Here is a 13,778-nt window from a genome sequence, read left to right as displayed (position 1 = left end):
CCGGGTCCGACATTGAATAAAGATCTGTATCGCGGCGTTGGTAACAAGCATTCAATGAGGTCTTTGTAAAGTCTTTTCCGTTTTACAGAGGACAAGTACTCTAGTGAAAAACGTACTTTGAGAAAATTAAAAGATTGTACAACTTCACGCAGATACCCTGACACATATTGATACATGTTATTCGACGACACAACAAATTCTGGAACGTGGGAGCACAGTCTTAATTTTATTACACTTTGCAAAAATTCGTTTCTTTGGTCGCGAAGAAAAATAAAGCGAGACACAAGTTGCCTAATAAACAAGTGACACAAACCCAAGCCTCCGTTTCGGGCCGATAGGAACAAATTTGAGCGACTTGTTCGCTCCCACGTCGATTTCCATACAAACACAGCAAAAATCCTGTGAAATTTCTGCACATTCACGCGTGACATACAAATGACTTGGCACACATACCATATTTTGGATATCAAAAATAGGTTGCATACAGACTCCCGTGCAAAAATAGAGAGTTCACGCCCTCCCCAGGCGTTTGTTTTTTGTCGGGTTGTTTCTGCTTCGTCTTTCCAGTAGTCGTTGTTGTCACGATAGACCTGAAGTGGTACCCCAAGGTACTTTGGCGGGCGGGTTTTCCATCTTACATTTACGTATACATCAGGTCTCATATCCCAATTATCATACCAAAATGCAGTTGTTTTGTCCCAATTAATCATACTACCTGTCATGGAACAAAATTGTTTGACCGTGTGGACAACTTCACATATGCTCTGCCTATCTTGACAGAGTACAGCCACGTCATCGGCATATGCTAGAATCTTTACTTCGGTGTTCTGTAATCTAAATCCATGCACATTTGAATTATGAATAATTGATAAACACAAGGGTTCTAGGTACATGGCAAAAAGTAAGGCTGATGCCGGACATCCTTGTCTGATAGAACTGAGTATCTCTTTTTCTTCACTGAGCACCCTGTTAACTACCAGGCGTGTTACGCATCGCGAGTATGCCATCTTTAATCCATCAAGACGCACACTTCCTACTTGCACATGTTCCAACACACTGAACAACACTTCATGGGAAACACGGTCAAAAGCTTTCTGTAGATCTAATTGCATCATTGCGATTCGGTCTCCAAAGTCATCACAAATCTCTAAGACACTTCTTACTATGTGTATATTTGTCGTAATGCTACGACCTCTTATGCCACATGTCTGGTGCGGTCCTACAATGTCTTGAATGACATTCTGCAGTCTCCTGGCCAACACCTTCATGAAAATTTTGTAATCCGTGTTCAATAGGCTAATGGGCCGATACGACGTCACAGACTGGAGTTTGGTGCTATCATCTGTTTTGGGGATTAAAACAGTGTGCGCCTCAGTGAACGAGCGTGGTAGTCTTTTCTTTTTATAACCATCTTCGATAACTTCGAACAGCGCGCGTGCGATCTCTTCTTTAAACATTTTATAGAATTCTGCTCCTATTCCATCTGGACCAGGCGTCTTTCCAGTGCTTAAGTCATAAATAGCTTTTTTAATCTCCTGTACGCTGATAGGAGCCTCCAAACTTTTTTTCGTTTCATCGTCAAACTTGGGCACGAAAGAAAGGAATTCGCCACTAAATCCACTCGCCATCGACAAACGCTTTCCAAGCAATTCGCGATAGTGTTCAACAAATGCTTCCCTTATCTGACTTTTTTCTTTCGTCAATGTGCCATTGTACACTATTTCCTTAACTTCTTTTCTTTCTGCATATTGCTTTTCATCACCTAGTGCCCGTTTTGTAGGTGTCTCGCCCACCCAAAGCTTTTCTGTTCTTGACCTAATAATAGCGCCTCTGTATTTCTCTTTATCTAAAAATTCGAGCTTGTTTTTTGTATTTTTGATTTCCTCGGTGAACGTGCCCGGTTTCGCACTCTCTTCCTTTAAAAGTGCTTGCAGTTGCAACTGCAAATTCTTCTCGCCTTGTTTCTTCTCAAAATTAAGCTTCGTCGTTCGTTCTATAGCACTTAGTTTAACATTTTGTTTGAAAGTTTCCCATCGTTCTTCCCAGTCATCTTTTTCATCTTCATACATCATCGTTAACGCTTCTGTTACTTTTTTAGTAAACATTTCATCTTTCAGAATGCTATGATTTAACTTCCAAAGGTTCCAGTAGAACTTTGTCGTTTTTTCCTTCTTTCCAAGCGTGAATCTCACCAAACAGTGGTCGCTAAACGACACTGGTGTAACCAAGTATTCATCACAGCACATCACAAGGTCAAGTGGAATGTAGGCTCTATCTAAACGCGCGTGACTTTGACCCTGAAAATGTGTGAACTGGGCCCTGCCATTAGACATGCAGAGGGCCACATCTTCTAGTCCATTCTCTGCAATCAGTTCACTCAAAATCAACGCGCTTTGATCACGGATATTTACACGCTTGGAGCGGTCCTCCATTGCGCACACACAGTTAAAGTCACCCATAAATATCACATGTCTACTACCATCAAGAAAACCACTAATTTCTTCAAAGAAAGCATTCCTTTCGTTCTCGCGGTTCGGGGCATACAAGCAAATCACGCGCCATTCAAAATTCAGTAGCGAGAAATCACATACTACGAATCGTCCGCTATCACTGCTTCTTATATTTGTCTCCACAGCACCAATAGATTTTTTTACGAAAATGGCACACCCTCCCGACAAGCCATTGGAATGTGATACACAAATATTATACGTGGTGCGAAAAGGCAGAACCATTCGATCAGTTTCCTCCTGCCTCTCTACTTTCGTTTCTTGCACGGCAATCACATCTAAATCGTGTTCTGCAAAGAGTCTGCATAATTGGTACTGACGTCTTCTAGCAGCTAACCCGCGCACATTTAGAGTGGCGAAACGAACTGCTCTCTCAAGTCTAATAGCCATTTTTTTGTTAAAAAACGATGCGCTCACCAAAAACAAGGTGTGCCCCGATTTTCGGGTACACACGTAGTGCGTTAGCTGCGTTGTCAAGTGGGCGGCTGAGCCGCCCTCTTCTCCCCCTCCTTGACGTTTGGCTTTGCAGTGGGCCGCGGCCGGCGACTAGTTGCCGCTTTCGCCGGAGGTTCACTGCTGCTGGCGTCCTTTGACTCTTCACCGCCGTCGTCCCGTGGTCTCTTTACCACCGCACTATTTTCTTCTGCTTCACGGCAATCCATGAAATCCTCTTCGGGAGGCTTTTGGTGAACTTCCGCTGCCTCAGTGTTTGCACTTGTTTTATTGGTGGCATCCTCGGTGACATTGGAGTCCGTACTCTTCGTCTTCGCTTGAATTGGAATTTGCACATGTGCAGTGATTTTCAAACTTTCCTCAGTTTTCGGTGGCTCATTTTCTTGGGTGCTTGTCTCTTGTGCCCCTGAAATTGCTGCTGGACTCACACATTTTTCTGCTTCGGCTTCGTCCATGGTGAGCTCGGATTTCTTCGTGCTCACCGTGGTCATGGCAGCTGCAGCATACGTCCTCGAGCAGTTTTCTACGGTATGGCCAAAGCGTTTGCAGACGTTGCATCGCGGGACGCGGCAATCCTTTCTGATGTGGCCCATTTGCGGGCAGCGCAAACACCTTGGTGGTCTTCCGGGCACCACGACAAGGGCGAGCTCGCCTCCAACACGAAGCTGATGTGGTAAATCGTCCAACGTTACGTCGGCCTTCAGTCGCACCACAACTGTACGTGTCATGGTGCTCTGCTGGCTGTAGCCGTCAATTCGCCATTTATCCAGTCCTATTTCCATGACCGTTCCGTAGGGGCTCAGCGCGTTTCGCACATCTTCTTCGCGTACGTGGTAGAGCAACCAGTGGAGCTTCAGACGGACGTCGCGGTGGCTTGGATCAATAACGATGCATCGCCGGCCCTTCACCGTCAATTCCGGATCACCCAAAAACTTCTTCGCGCCTTCAGCGGTCTTGCAGGTAACCGCCCACACATGGTTCATTTGATAGGCGCCAAGCGCAAGAACTTCGGTGGGCGGGACACGTTGAAACAGTGGTTCACGGAAATATTCTGCACGGTACGGTCTTCGTTTTATATTAGCATGTAGAAAAACAGTATTTTGGACAACATACCCAGGTGGCAGAGGGGGCAAAATGACTGCATAATCCTGCGACACTTCATTCCTGGTACCGCGGCTTAACTGGGCCGCTACATCCGCTCCAATGGAGCTCATGATAGACACGTCCGTAGGCTTTCGCGGCCGGAAGTGGAATCCATCACGGCACACCGAAGGACGGGAGGCGGAAGAAATAGCACATCTTGTTCTCACTGCGAAACCGGTTGTGTTACTACTGCAAGCTGCGTGACGAGTGCCGAGAGGTGCTTTCGTTTACCTGGATATAAATAAAAGAAAAAAAAATACTGCCGTGACCAGGATTCGAACCTGGGTTATTGCGGCCACAACGCAAGGTACTAACCACTATACGATCACGGCACACCGAAGGACGGGAGGCGGAAGAAATAGCACATCTTGTTCTCACTGCGAAACCGGTTGTGTTACTACTGCAAGCTGCGTGACGAGTGCCGAGAGGCGCTTTCGTTTACCTGGATATAAATAAAAGAAAAAAAATACTGCCGTGACCAGGATTCGAACCTGGGTTATTGCGGCCACAACGCAAGGTACTAACCACTATACGATCACGGCACACCGAAGGACGGGAGGCGGAAGAAATAGCACATCTTGTTCTCAGTGCGAAACCGGTTGTGTTACTACTGCAAGCTGCGTGACGAGTGCCGAGAGGCGCTTTCGTTTAGCTGGATATAAATAAAAGAAAGAAAAATACTGCCGTGACCAGGATTCGAACCTGGGTTATTGCGGCCACAACGCAAGGTACTAACCACTATACGATCACGGCACACCGAAGGACGGGAGGCGGAAGAAATAGCACATCTTGTTCTCACTGCGAAACCGGTTGTGTTACTACTGCAAGCTGCGTGACGAGTGCCGAGAGGCGCTTTCGTTTACCTGGATATAAATAAAAGAAAAAAAATACTGCCGTGACCAGGATTCGAACCTGGGTTATTGCGGCCACAACGCAAGGTACTAACCACTATACGATCACGGCACACCGAAGGACGGGAGGCGGAAGAAATAGCACATCTTGTTCTCAGTGCGAAACCGGTTGTGTTACTACTGCAAGCTGCGTGACGAGTGCCGAGAGGCGCTTTCGTTTACCTGGATATAAATAAAAGAAAAAAAAATACTGCCGTGACCAGGATTCGAACCTGGCTTATTGCGGCCACAACGCAAGGTACTAACCACTATACGATCACGGCACACCGAAGGACGGGAGGCGGAAGAAATAGCACATCTTGTTCTCACTGCGAAACCGGTTGTGTTACTACTGCAAGCTGCGTGACGAGTGCCGAGAGGCGCTTTCGTTTACCTGGATATAAATAAAAGAAAAAAAAATACTGCCGTGACCAGGATTAGAACCTGGGTTATTGCGGCCACAACGCAAGGTACTAACCACTATACGATCACGGCACACCGAAGGACGGGAGGCGGAAGAAATAGCACATCTTGTTCTCAGTGCGAAACCGGTTGTGTTACTACTGCAAGCTGCGTGACGAGTGCCGAGAGGCGCTTTCGTTTAGCTGGATATAAATAAAAGAAAGAAAAATACTGCCGTGACCAGGATTCGAACCTGGGTTATTGCGGCCACAACGCAAGGTACTAACCACTATACGATCACGGCACACCGAAGGACGGGAGGCGGAAGAAATAGCACATCTTGTTCTCACTGCGAAACCGGTTGTGTTACTACTGCAAGCTGCGTGACGAGTGCCGAGAGGCGCTTTCGTTTACCTGGATATAAATAAAAGAAAAAAAAATACTGCCGTGACCAGGATTCGAACCTGGGTTATTGCGGCCACAACGCAAGGTAATAACCACTATACGATCACGGCACACCGATTTTTTTTTCTTCATTACCATCTTGGTACGAAACACAAAGTAATACACGCACAGCACTTACATCACTTTAGAAGTAAAAGATGCGAGCGGTGATCTCCCCTGCTCACACCAAAAGATTAAAAGCGTTTCAGCTGAATAAGGTCGTCCATTATTCGGAGCCACTCTGGTTGTTCTTGTTGGGCCTTAAACACATCTCTTATATAAGACATGCTCTCTACAAAATACTCTCGTATGGGGAGAACAGTCTCATCTGCATGTCTGAATGCCATTCGATTTTTCCATATACTGTGTAAGCTGGTAAGCATAAACATGTCCCATGGTACTTCGTCTTCGCCATCTACCGGTAGAAATCGTATACCGTAAGGCGATATCGGAAGCGTCTTTTTTAAAGTTCGTTGCAGCACGTCCCAGTGAAATACAGAGTCTGTGCAGTGCAGAAACATGTGGTCTATTGTCTCCGGTTTTCGGCAGATTAAGCAGTTTATGGACCAAGGGACAAATATTCCTTTTTCTTGAAGCCATGGCTTCACGGGAAGTGTGCCAGTGTGCAGCAGAAAGAAGAATGTTTTCATCGAGGGCCGCACCGACATTTTCTTAACTCTCTTCAGGACATTTTTTTCCGAGCCAACACAGTATATGGAACGGTACATAGGTACATGCAACATAGTGTCAATGAGATCTTTATAAAGCTGTTTCCTTCTAACATCAGCAAGATACTGCGCAGAAAAACGAACTTTCAAACACTGAAATGTGCGCACAACCTCCGAAAGAAAGCCGCGCACCCGCACATGTTTCACAGGGCTGGATGATACAACATATTCAGGCAGTGCCTCTTTGAGCCAAATTTGTATTACCGTCCGCAAGAATGCGTCTTTTTGGTCTCGTTGGAACAGAAATCTGGCCACGAGTTGCCTGATAAACAAATGAGCCAAACCTAGGCCCCCCTTTCCCACAGATAGAAAGAGATTTGTGCGTCTTGTCCTCTCCCAACTCGACCCCCAAATGAACACTGCGAAGACTCGATGCAGTCTCTGGACGCTGGTCCGTGACATGCACAGCGCCTGAAGCACGTACCACACCTTTGCCACCAGAAAAAGGTTGCATACTGTTGCCCGAGCAAAAATTGAATGATCACGGCCACCCCATTTCTGCGTACTTTCTCGTGTGCGCTCAGTTTCCGCTTCCCAATATTTTGCCGGTTCTCGATAGTGGTCTAGCGGCACTCCCAAGTATTTGACAGGTGACGTTACCCACTGAACGCTCTCGATCATAACAGGCGTGCAATCCCAATTGCCGTGCCAGAAGCCCAAGCACTTTTCCCAGTTTATCACGCTTTCGGAGGCTTTGCAAAACCTAGCCGCGTCTTTCACCGCTTCAGCTATACTGTCTTTATCTTCACAGAAAATAGCGATATCATCCGCATATGAAAGAACTTTAACTTCGGTGGACAACATCGTGAAGCCTCGCACTTTTTCGTTAGACATAACTTTCAGGCAAAAGGTTCCAGATACAGGGCAAAGAGCAATGGAGACAACGGGCACCCTTGTCCCACTGAAGAACGAACAGCGATACTTTCACTCAGTTGCTTATTAACAATGATGCTTGCCATACAACCAGCATATGCCATTTTGACTCCTTCCAAGAGCACACGGCCAACATTAACGTGTTGAAGGATAGAAAACAGGATATGGTGGTTGACGCGGTCAAAGGCCTTTTCCATGTCTAGTTGCAACATTGCTACACGTTTATCAAATGCATCGCAGCATTCCAATATGCTCCGTGCTACATGAATATTTGTCTGTATGGTGCTTCCTTTTATTCCGCAAGTTTGGTGCGGGCCGACGATATCTTTTATTACATTCTGCGACCTTCTGCCCAGAACCTTCAGGAAAATCTTGTAGTCCACATTCGTGAGACTTATGGGCCGATAAGCTTTGACTGACAATTTCTTAACCGGGTCATCACTCTTCGGAACCAAGACGATGTGAGTTCGTCGAAAAGACGGAGGCATCATCTGCTTTTCGTACGTTGCTTGAATAACGTTGTGCAGAAAATGCGCTATGTCCCCTTTGAATGCGTTGTAAAACGCTGCGCCCAGCCCGTCCGGTCCAGGTGATTTACCAGAGCTTAACTCGTCGATTGCGTGCTCCACTTCTGCTACACTAATCGGCTCCTCAAGCCCAAGCTTGACTTCATCATCTAAGATAGGCATCACTGCCAAAAATTCCGCCGCAAGGCCCTCTTGTACGTTTGACTCGTGACCCAGTAGTCCTTCGTAGTAATCAACAAACGCACGATGAATAGTGTTGGAATCTTGAGCAATTTTGCCCTTGTATTCTATCCCTTTTATCTCGTTGTTGACTGCATATCTCTTTTCGTCACAGAGGGACCGTTTTGTCGGCATCTCGCCCAACCAAAGCCGTTCTGTACGTGCTCGTATAACTGCTCCTTTGTATTTTTCTTTGTCCATCAGTTCTAATTTATTTTTTGTTTCTCTTATTTCCATTGCAAACTGGCCCGGCTGCGCGCTTTCCAAACTAAGAAGCAAATTTAAGCGGCTATGAAGTTCTTTATCGTCCGCCTTCTCCTTTTGGCGTAGCACACTCGCTCTTTCTATAGCGCTCATTTTTATTTCCTCTTTAAAATGTTCCCAGTTTGCAATAATGTCTTCATGATCACCCGTTTGTAAACAGTCCATTTTTTCTTTTACTGTACGCACAAAAATTTCATCCTCAAGAAGCTTTACAATAATTTCCAAAGATTCCAGTTGAACTTCGTGCTTTTGGTCTTCGTTCCCAGTGAAAACATTACCATGCAATGATCGCTGAACGCAACGTTTTTTACCAAGTAGTCATTGCACATTGGGACCACGCAAGCTGACACATAAGCTCTGTCGAGTCTTGCATGACTTGCTCGTTGGAAATGCGTAAATTGCGGACGGGCTCCTTCTGACAGTGCACTCCCAACGTCTTCCAAGTTGTAGTCTTGGACAATTGCTCTCAGTAGTAACGAGCTTTGGCTTCTAATGGTCGCGTTCGTAACTCTGTACTCGGGCATGCAAACGCAGTTAAAGTCTCCCATAAGGATAATATATCTAGGAGACTTCAGATAGGGCTGCAACATTTCGAAGAAAGTTTTGCGCTCAATTTCCTTGTTTGGCGCATACACGCACACTACGCGCCACTGTACATCAAGATCAGAAAAGTCACACATGACGAAACGCCCTGTGTTGCAAACTGTAACACATTCTTCAATAACGCCTAAGGAATTCCGGATTAAAATGGCACACCCTCCCGATGTACCAACAGAATGACACACACATACATTGTACCGGCTTCCAAAGGGCTGGACCATTCGGTTCGTCCGATCTTCACTTGCGACCTTTGTCTCTTGCACTGCCACTACGTCCACATCGTTCTCGAGCAGTAAGCGACTTAATTTGTATTGACGTCGCCTCGCTGCCAGTCCCGTTACATCAATCGTGGCAAATCTAAGTGCTGCATCTATTCTAACTGCCATGTGCGCGACAAGTTAAAAGGACCAAACCGCTTCGTGCTCACCTTCAGCCGCAAAACATCGAAAAGACGAACACATCAACTGTGACCCTTCAAGAGTTCTCGAGCACACCCAAGAGGTGAGCGGGCCCTCCGCAGCACGCAGCGTCAGCGCGCTGCACTTGATAGCTCCGTCGGGCGTCGCCTCTCGTCCTTTGCCAAGCCAGAAGGGAGCCATGGTTTCTACGCCGGTGTAGTCGTCGCCGGCCTTTTGTCCGGCGGGACGTTGGGTTTCGGGCGAAACGTCGCCCGGCGCTGTCCTGCCGATTTGAGGGGTGGTTCGTCTATGCTTGTAGGAGGCCCTTGAGGCTCTTCGACGCAGGCCTTGTCGTGAGTCCTCTTTGCTGTCGCACTGCTCAAGCTTGGTTGGACGACGTCCATGCCTTCTTCGTCCTCTATTGGTTTTACACCTTCAGTAGAAGTACTTTGCTTGCCTTGTCCTTCCGCAGCACCAACTTTCAGGTCTTCGACAGCCTGAATAGGCACAGTGGCCTTGTCCTCGGTCTGTGTCGTTGCCCCGCCTCCGCTAATAACGTTCGACGTAGGAGATGGCGACGGCACGTTCTTTTCTGCTGTTCTCGCCGCCTCCTCGGCTTCATCCGCGTCCATAACAAGTTCGGAATGGTCCACTCTTCCAATGGGCCCTGTGACATTTGCGTACGTTTTGACGCACTGCGACTCATCATGGCCGAAGCGGCGGCACTGACTACAACGTGGTACTTTACATTCACGTCGGACGTGACCTAAGGTATGGCACCTAAGGCAAAGTGGAGCTCTTCCAGGAACAACAACGAGGGCCTGTTCTCCGGCAATGCGTAGCTGGTGTGGCGGGTCCTCAATTGTAACACCAGGCTTCAACTTCAAAGAGACAGAACTCGTTGACGAACCTTTGTCCATGACTCCCTGAACGCGCCAACATTCCTTAGCGACTTCCATCACAGTACCGTACGGTGCAAGGACTGTTCGCACGTCTTCATCCTGCACGTTGTACAGAATCCAGTGGATCTTCATCCTCATGTCCTGGTCACCAGGATCAATAACAACGCACCGACGTTCTTTCACTGTCACTTCACGGGCGGAGAGCAGCTTCTTCATTCCTTCGGCACTCTTGAGCGTGATAGCCCAAATGTGGTTCATTTGGTATGCCCCCAAGGCGATAACCTCGGGGAGCAGTGCCAAACCGACCAGTGCGTCGCGAAAATCCTCGACCTTGTAGGGCCTTGCTCTGACGTCGGTGTGCAAAAACAACGTATTTAACACAATTCGTCCTGTTGGTAGACGCGGCAAAATAAATTCGTAGTCCTGATCACTTGAGCCAGTAACCCTGTTTCCGCGGCCAAGCTGGGCCGCTGATACCGCTCCGTTGGAGCACATGATTTCACGTCCGTCACGCTCGGTGGCCGGAAGTAGAATCCGATCACGGCACACCGAAGGACGGGAGGCGGAAGAAATAGCACCTCTTGTTCTCACTGCGAAACCGGTTGTGTTACTACTGCAAGCTGCGTGACGAGTGCCGAGAGGCGCTTTCGTTTACCTGGATATAAATAAAAGAAAAAAAATACTGCCGTGACCAGGATTCGAACCTGGGTTATTGCGGCCACAACGCAAGGTACTAACCACTATACGATCACGGCACTCCGAAGGACGGGAGGCGGAAGAAATAGCACATCTTGTTCTCACTGCGAAACTGGTTGTGTTACTACTGCAAGCTGCGTGACGAGTGCCGAGAGGCGCTTTCGTTTACCTGGATATAAATAAAAGAAAAAAAGTACTGCCGTGACCAGGATTCGAACCTGGGTTATTGCGGCCACAACGCAAGGCACTAACCACTATACGATCACGGCACACCGAAGGACGGGAGGCGGAAGAAATAGCACATGTTGTTCTCACTGCGAAACAGTTGCGTTACTACTGCAAGCTGCGTGACGTGTGCCGAGAGGTGCTTTCGTTTACCTGGATATAAATAAAAGAAAAGAAATACTGCCGTGACCAGGATTCGAACCTGGGTTATTGCGGCCACAACGCAAGGTACTAACCACTATACGATCACGGCACACCGAAGGACGGGAGGCGGAAGAAATAGCACATCTTGTTCTCACTGCGAAACCGGTTGTGTTACTACTGCAAGCTGCGTGACGAGTGCCGAGAGGCGCTTTCGTTTACCTGGATATAAATAAAAGAAAAAAAATAGTGCCGTGACCAGCATTCGAACCTGGGTTATTGCGGCCACAACGCAAGGTACTAACCACTATACGATCACGGCACACCGAAGGACGGGAGGCGGAAGAAATAGCACATCTTGTTCTCACTGCGAAACTGGTTGCGTTACTACTGCAAGCTGCGTGACGAGTGCCGAGAGGCGCTTTCGTTTACCTGGATATAAATAAAAGAAAAAAAAATACTGCCATGACCAGGATTCGAACCTGGGTTATTGCGGCCACAACGCAAGGTACTAACCACTATACGATCACGGCACACTTTTTTTTTCTTTATTGCCGTCCTCGACGTACAAACTCATAGGTTACAAAGGATAAAACGTGCTAGCCACACTTTGGCTAGCACAGCATTAAATCTTTTCAGTGACACCAGTTCATCCAGTACAGACATCCATTGTGGCGGATCAGGCAGTACTTTGTACGCGTCTCTCACGTAAACAACACTCTCAATAAAGTGTTCTCGCACCGTTTTCACAACGATGTCTGCATGTTCAAATTGCATGCGAGTTTTCCACATCGCGTGGAGGCCCCGGCCCATAATGAGGTCATACGGTACTTCCTCTGAGGTATCTATTGGCAAGAAGCGTATTCCATACGGGTCCAGAGGTAACTGTTTCTTCAGCGTTCTCTGCAGAACGCCCCAGTGAAAGATCGGGTCCCAGCAATCTAGGAAAACATGTTCTATTGTTTCTGGTTTTTTACATAAAGAGCAGTCGGTTGTCCAGGGGATGAAAATACCCTTGCTATGAAGCCAGGTCTTAACGGGAAGTGTGTTTGAATGTAATTGGAAGAAGAAGGACTTAGTTGATGGCCGTACTGGCATTTTCTTCACTCTTTTTAGCACGTCCTGTCCGGGGCCTCCACGGTGTGGCGAGCGGTACAAAGGTACGGGGAGCATCGTGTCCACAAGATCTCTGTACAATTGTTTTTTTGTAACGATGGACAGATACTGCAGCGAAAAACGCACATTCAACATCCTATGCGCCAGCACCACTTCACGCAGGTACCCAGTCACGGTTCCCGGCATGTTCTGAGCCGACGAAACAACAAATCCTGGAAGAAGTCTACTCAGCCGTACTTGAATTAGTGTTCGAAGAAAGGGATCATTTTGATCCCGCAGGAACACAAAGCGTGACACAATTTGTCGCAAAAACAAGTGAACCAGACCAAGCCCACCTTTCTTGACCGGGAGAAACAAGTTTGTTCGACTCGTCCTCTCCCAGGTAGAGGCCCAAATGAAAGTAGCGAAAATGCGGTGAATTTTTTGTACGCTTACCCGCGCAGCACACAACACATTCATAACATACCATATCTTAGAAACTAAAAAGAGGTTGCAAACAGTGGCTCTAGAAAACATTGACAATTGCTTTCCTCTCCAACCGTCAGCCTTTTCCTTTGCTCTCGAAGCTTGGTCGAGCCAGTACGGTTCGGCCTCACGGTAACTTCCGAGAGGCACCCCCAGGTACTGTGTAGGCAACTTTGACCAATTCAATCGAGAAAAGGTCTCCGGCGTGTCTTTCCAACTCCCATGCCAGAAGCCATAACTTTTATCCCAATTTATCTGGGCTCCAGCTGAAACGCAAAATTTTTCAACTACAGTAGTCGCCTCGTTAATGCTGGCTGTATTTGTACAGAGAATCGCAATGTGGTCTGCATACGCCAATATTTTAACGTGTGCTGCCTGTAGTCGATAGCCTGCTATGCGGTCGTTGTTTTTAATGGCCAAACAGAGTGGCTCGAGATAAGCAGCAAACAGAAGGGGCGAAAGCGGGCATCCTTGACGCACCGACGAGAGCACACGAAAGCTATCGGTGAGCTCCCCATTAACAATGATTCGCGTTGAGCAGTCTTTGTACGCCATCGTTACGCCTTCTGTTATGACACTGCCAACGTTCGTATGTTCGAGTATGCATAGTAGAGCCGTGTGCGAGACGAGGTCGAAGGCTTTCGCCAAATCTATCTGCATCATCGCGATGTAATCGCCAATCGCGTCGCAACACTCTAGCACACTTCGAACCACGTGTACATTTGTTGTAATACTGCGGCCTTTAATACCACAAGTCTGGTGAGGCCCTACCAATGTTTTGATGA

The 13,778-nt window shown here is 47.4% G+C and overlaps 10 non-coding genes across 10 annotated transcripts; all 10 read right to left on the bottom strand.

The window, feature by feature from the left end:
• Nucleotides 1-4,363: 4,363 nt before the first annotated feature.
• On the bottom strand, nucleotides 4,364-4,435 carry Trnah-gug (transfer RNA histidin (anticodon GUG)). Its single transcript has one exon. It is a non-coding gene; the product is annotated as a tRNA-His (tRNA).
• Nucleotides 4,436-4,573: 138 nt separating this feature from the next.
• On the bottom strand, nucleotides 4,574-4,645 carry Trnah-gug (transfer RNA histidin (anticodon GUG)). The gene has a single exon. It is a non-coding gene; the product is annotated as a tRNA-His (tRNA).
• A 139-nt stretch (nucleotides 4,646-4,784) lies between these two features.
• On the bottom strand, nucleotides 4,785-4,856 carry Trnah-gug (transfer RNA histidin (anticodon GUG)). The gene has a single exon. It is a non-coding gene; the product is annotated as a tRNA-His (tRNA).
• A 138-nt stretch (nucleotides 4,857-4,994) lies between these two features.
• Trnah-gug (transfer RNA histidin (anticodon GUG)) lies at nucleotides 4,995-5,066 on the bottom strand. Its single transcript has one exon. It is a non-coding gene; the product is annotated as a tRNA-His (tRNA).
• A 561-nt stretch (nucleotides 5,067-5,627) lies between these two features.
• Trnah-gug (transfer RNA histidin (anticodon GUG)) lies at nucleotides 5,628-5,699 on the bottom strand. Its single transcript has one exon. It is a non-coding gene; the product is annotated as a tRNA-His (tRNA).
• Nucleotides 5,700-5,838: 139 nt separating this feature from the next.
• Nucleotides 5,839-5,910, bottom strand: Trnah-gug (transfer RNA histidin (anticodon GUG)). The gene has a single exon. It is a non-coding gene; the product is annotated as a tRNA-His (tRNA).
• A 5,123-nt stretch (nucleotides 5,911-11,033) lies between these two features.
• On the bottom strand, nucleotides 11,034-11,105 carry Trnah-gug (transfer RNA histidin (anticodon GUG)). The gene has a single exon. It is a non-coding gene; the product is annotated as a tRNA-His (tRNA).
• Nucleotides 11,106-11,243: 138 nt separating this feature from the next.
• On the bottom strand, nucleotides 11,244-11,315 carry Trnah-gug (transfer RNA histidin (anticodon GUG)). Its single transcript has one exon. It is a non-coding gene; the product is annotated as a tRNA-His (tRNA).
• Nucleotides 11,316-11,452: 137 nt separating this feature from the next.
• On the bottom strand, nucleotides 11,453-11,524 carry Trnah-gug (transfer RNA histidin (anticodon GUG)). Its single transcript has one exon. It is a non-coding gene; the product is annotated as a tRNA-His (tRNA).
• Nucleotides 11,525-11,873: 349 nt separating this feature from the next.
• Trnah-gug (transfer RNA histidin (anticodon GUG)) lies at nucleotides 11,874-11,945 on the bottom strand. The gene has a single exon. It is a non-coding gene; the product is annotated as a tRNA-His (tRNA).
• Nucleotides 11,946-13,778: the final 1,833 nt, after the last annotated feature.

Source organism: Dermacentor silvarum, chromosome 2, assembly GCF_013339745.2.
Source record: "Dermacentor silvarum isolate Dsil-2018 chromosome 2, BIME_Dsil_1.4, whole genome shotgun sequence".
NCBI lineage: Eukaryota > Metazoa > Arthropoda > Arachnida > Ixodida > Ixodidae > Dermacentor > Dermacentor silvarum.
Note: the sequence above shows the minus strand (reverse complement) of the source record. Positions and strands in the feature narration are given on the sequence as shown.